Genomic DNA, 5,771 nt, shown 5'->3' with positions numbered 1-5,771 from the left:
TTTTCTTCCATCTTCTACAATGACTTGGAAACTCTGACACTTTTTCTTTTATTATTCTCCTATATCTGTCTTTAATAGAGCAGATGACCATTTCAACCACAAACCCAGTTTGCTACAGTGGGAGAAATCTCCGAATGCTAACCAAATGCTGGTTCATACTCAGCTCCTTCTGCCAGGAAAGCCCTTCTCCTTTTCTCCATTCAACATTGCTACCTCCTACGCAGCCCTCGAACCCCAGTTCAAACAGCTCTCTCAGGGAAACTATTTCCCTTCCGCATGTCTGGATCTAGGTCCAATGTCCCTGTTACATAGTCTCATTTTAGCTCTCCCTAGTTTGTAGTCATGTGTTTATGTGTATCTCCCACACCAGATCTTAACTTCCACAAAGGCAGTTATCACCTGGGATTAGCACTGTGTCTGACACATGGAAGGTGTTCCACAAATAATTGTGAACCAGACCACTGAGAGGCAGTCCGATGTAGCAATAACTGGAGTCAGACAGAGCTTGGCTGGAATGCCAGTTCCAACACTTACTGTTTGGACAATTAATTACACTTCCTGAGTATCAGCTTCCCCTTCTGCAAAATGAGGATACCAATATCTATTTCATAAGATTATTATGAGAAATATATAGATAAGAGGATCTAGCTAGCACTTTATGAGTGCTCACTCAGTAATATAAATTTTCCACTTCTCTTGTCACCTGAACTGGCTCACCATGGCTCTCAGGGTGCCTTTGACTTTGACCCTCAGGCTGCACAGAACTCTTCCTTCATAAATCCACCCCAGAAGTCTGCCCTAGAACTCAAGATTGAACATGCTCTCTGGGGCTATCAGAAGCTGAGTCAAGAGGTTACATTCATCCTCTGTGCCTTTGAGGATTCTGAGCTTCAAGCAACAGAAATCAACTCTTGTTCATTTAAGCAGAAAAGGAAGTTATAGAAAACAAATAGGAAGCTCTGAGTTCCTAGGATCATGTGGAGCCAGGTTCAGAGGCTCTCCACCAAGAACAATGCCCCAAATCAAGCCGCAGGGCTGACCCACTGCAGCCGTCGCTACTGGGCACAGACTCTGCAACTGGTACTATGCGCAGAGCTGGCACTGCTTGCTGGCTATGGAACCATAGTCCCTATTACCTCTAAAAATTAAATGTAGTGTCACCGATGTCCCACCTCACCAGAATAGGGTCCAAGTTGAAGTCTAGGAAAGACACTTCTTATTGGTGGAGCCCAAATCAACACGTCCGAAACCTAGCTGTCGAGTAGGCTGAGAAAACATGAGTCTGCCATGTTCAACTTCTCTATGAGAGAAGACTCTGCCTCATCAGGTTGGAAATTCCTCCCAGAAGAAGAGGGATTCAGTCACTGGGCATCTAAAAGAAATGACAATTGCATAAAATTTGCCCAGCTCCTGTAGTTAGGGAGTTTCTCCATACCAACCCTTGCTAGCCTCATGGACTAAACCCTCTAACTGCTTCCCACATGCGAGCATTTTCTAGGTGACTCCTTCCTGCCCCATATCCTTGTTGATCTCAAATATTTCCACTTCCTTAACTCCTCCCTCATCCATTTATATCAGTTCCCCAATCTCCAAAGTCATTTGCCTGGCATTCTGCATGCATGGAACCCACAGTCAATCCATCCCACAGCCCAATTCATTTTTATTTCTAAAGTTCAATTTACTCTAGAGTTACTCATCCTATGGAGAATGGAAGCAATTTCACATTTACTATTTAGTATTTTGGGGGAATCGTGTGACCACCAGTGTCAATGTCTAAACAGCCAATCTCAGTGAATGTTATGCTCGAAAAAGTATTCATTGGGCAAATAAATTTGAGAAAAATTCCCCTATGAGCATCACAATACACATTAGCCAATTGAATGCTCTGAAAAGTCATGAAGAAACCTTAACAGGTTTAACAATTTTTCAGCCCAACACTTCTGAAGCTTATTTGAGTACAAACCACCACCGCATTTTTATTCTTATCCTCATAACACCATTTCACATTGAAAATATGCTGGAACAGAGATTTCTTGAAGTCTACTCAGGATATTCCTCATGATACCTTCTTCTTGTCTGTCCTGCCTCCCTATTTAAATTATCCCAAAATGAATGAATCTTGACTGGGCTTAGAGAAGGGAAACAAGGATGATGGAGAGAGGCATAACACTAGATCCTGCCTACTCAAAGTGTGGTCCGTATACTAGAAGTATAAGCATCATGTGGGAACTTGAAAAATGGAGGCTCTCTGGCCCTACTCCAGACCTAAGATACCAGAATCTGTATTTTAACAAGATTCCCAGGTGATTCCTATGCACACTACAGTTTGATCCATACAGGCATAAATAGCTTCTACACCTACAAACTCCACTTCCAGGTAATAAATATTTAGGGATTCAACTCATTCCCAAATTCCTTTATTAAAAGTGTCTCTACCCCCAAGTGATTTGGTTTCTACCTTTAGGATTTTACAGAGCTCAGCATTCTTTCACAGAGAGGGCCTACATCCTTTGGGATTCTGGGACTTTAAGGAAACCTTAGCATTTGTGGTTTGGCCACAGAGAAGCTGAGCTGACTTCTATAATCTTCTTTAAAACATCCTGTGGGATCCCCTGGCTCCTGATGCCAACAGATGTGCTGTCCACACCATTGTCTCCCCGTCATACCCAAGAAGTACTATTATAACTATCTGTAGATCAGGTAGCATTTAGAAATCTAATTCTGTAGAGTACAAAAGGAATTCTAAAAAGAACATTTAATTAGTTTTCTGCAAAAACTAGAGTCTCTCAACCACCAGTCTATATGTTAAGATCTGATGAATTTTTTTTAATGTAATCTGTAAACAAAACTAATTTTGACATCTGGACCTCAGTCTACCTGCCACCTCATTCACCTGCTTTGGGTTACAAAAGGTCTTACTAGCTCTCATAATGCCTTGCTTTACAGGGTAGGATTTCAAGGGATCTGGAGTGAGCAGAACTAGGTTCAGGTACGGGCCTACCTACTTACTAGTTCAGTGGCAGCAACCACTTGGCTTTACCTCTCTTAGCTGTGGATTTCTCTATGTAAAACAGAGCTATGAGGACCAGCTTCACAGAGCTGTTGTAATGAGGACTCCATCAGTTAAGTATGAGGAGCACCAGCACAGAGGCTCCAACCACATTAGACCCTCGCATGTCCTCTCTCCAAGCCTAGTCACAGAGTGTCAACTCAAGACTTCCCTGCTTACAGGCTTCCAGTCTGAGGAGACCACCCTTTTAGCCCTGCGAGCTTTGGAAATGACAACCTGGATCCTCCCTCACCCTCCAACCACCTTGCCTTTACCCTCCCACTTACCACAGACCACAAGCTCCACAGCCTGCCTGGAGATTTAGCAAATTTCTTTCTCCACCTCCCTAGCAGCCCTGCTAGGCCTCACTGAACCTGCAAAAGCCTTGGGGAAGGAGGAAAAGGAAGGGAACTTGGGAGGAAATAGAAGAGGAAGAGCTGGGGGACTCTTTCCTCCACCGACCAACAATCTGGGGTCTATCCCCTCTGCTTCTGAGAAAAAAGGAAAAGGAAAATTCATCATGCTTTACTTTTAAGCCATGGGAATAAGGTAAATAACAAACCTGCTTTCTTCTATTTAAACTTGGAGCTGGTAGAAGTTGATTCTACTGACCAATTCCTACACATAAATACAGACTCAATCTTTGGGGAGGGGGTGATGTTGAAATTTAGAATAAATATATATTTGGTCTTTGTCCTTTCTTCTGGCACAGAGCTCCTAAAACCCTTGAAATTTCCTAAATGATGAGAGCTATAAAAGTGTATTTTGTTATGTTAATGAGGTAGCTTTTGGACCTCACCTAAGGAGGGGACTGGTTGCTAGGAGAGCCCACTAGGTGACGTTTGGGGAGCCTAAGTTCAGTCACCACTGGCCAATGACTTAAATCAATGATGCCTATGTAATAAAGCACCCATAAACACCCAAAAGGATAGGGTTCAGAGAGATTTCATGTTGGTGAACAGGTGGAAATTCAAAGAGAGTGACATGCTCAGAGAGCAAGGAAGCCCCACATCCTTCCTACATCCCTTGCCCTCTGTATCTCTCTCTTCTGTCTATTTCTCTGAGTTCTGTGAGCTGCTTGAGCAAATAACTCAAATGCAAGGTGGGGGGCATTGGAACCTCCAATCTATAGCTGGTTGGTCAGTTAGAAGCAGAGGTAATATCTTAGGCTTGAGACTGGTGGCTGAAGTACTGGAGGATGGGGGAACTGAGTGGGACAGTTTTGTAGGACTGAACCCTTAATCAGTGGGATCTGATGTGACCTCAAGGTAGATAGTATTAGAATTGAGTTGAATTGTTGGATATCTTACTGGCGTCCAAGAATTGTTCGGTGGTATGGGAAACCCACACCCTCCCCACACTCACACATTGGAAATTGGAATAATTGTAGGAGAGGAAAAAGGAAAATTATCTGTAAGTCACTCATTTCTTACAGGGAAGAGACAGACATATGACTATTGGATAACCAGACTCCAAGTGACATGTAGACTGAGGTAGGAAAAGACCACAGGCCACCAACTGATGTTTATTGCAGATCTCTTGTGGCCTCATTGTCAGTACTAAAAAACATTATTGTTAATCATCCCAGACATGAGTGGTTCCCAGATAAGAATCATTTGTTCTGTGGACTGACAGCACACACATTAACAATACTAACAAGGTGAACATGGCTAGTGTTACCAAACAGCAAGTCATATGCTTAAATGCATTGACTAGGAAAATTGTACAATAAGATTTTTTATGAAATATTTTATACAAATAACTGCATTTTAAACAGTCAATGAAACGATTTTCTAAATTCGGCAACAGTTCTCAGTTTCTTAAAGCACTTGAAGGAGGCCCAGGGCTGAGGATGTTATCCAAGGATTTAATGTAGATCCCAGACAGGGGACCCACCCATAGCTGCATCTCATAGAGTGACTCAACGTGTGACCCATGGACCAGAAAGGTTGACATCAGTGGGAGCTTGTTAAAAATGCAAGTCTCAGGTCTCACCTCATAGCCATAGAATCAGAATCTGCATTTTAACAAGATATGCAGGGACTACAGGCACTCATTATAGTTTGAGAAGCACTGTTTTAGAACATCAGAAATTAAAGGGGTTATTGCATAGGTTACCCTCTGGGGGTATTCAGGGAAAGGTAGCTTCATTCTGTCACAGACATGAAACAAGTATAAAGGGATAGTGCTTTTTCATGTCATTATTCATCATGGCAGGAGATCAGCACCTTTATGCAGAGACCCCCTGACACCATCCTACTTGGATAAATTAATGGTCTCAACTCAGCAGTGAACATCAATTCACATGCCAGTGCACCGTGGATCCACATTCCCCTACGAGAAGCCTACAAACCTGTCCTAGGGCTCACGAGGCCTATGAAGTAAGCTCATCTTGTTCTTCATGGCCACACTCATTAACCTTCAACCAGCAGCCATATCACAACAGAGATGTGCTGGAAAACCCAATGATAACAGATTGTGCAAATCAGTGAAAAGGAAGCATGAGACGAAAGAAGAGGGAAGTAGGAGTAGCATCTTATAGCTTCTACATAAACCATGACCAATACGACGTGTGGACGATCAGGCTTGAGGTAGGGATGAGAAAAAGTAGAGAGCGGTTAACAACAAAAAGTGGTCTCTGGCTTTTTATTGAATAAATTCAAATGTGTTTTGAAGGCCCTCCGACTTTCTGAAAATTTCTAACCATTTATGATTAGAGTGT

Source organism: Pteropus vampyrus, unplaced genomic scaffold, assembly GCF_000151845.1.
Source record: "Pteropus vampyrus isolate Shadow unplaced genomic scaffold, Pvam_2.0 Scaffold181, whole genome shotgun sequence".
Taxonomy (NCBI): domain Eukaryota; kingdom Metazoa; phylum Chordata; class Mammalia; order Chiroptera; family Pteropodidae; genus Pteropus; species Pteropus vampyrus.
The sequence above is the reverse complement of the archived record's forward strand: the minus strand, read 5'-3'. Positions refer to the sequence as shown.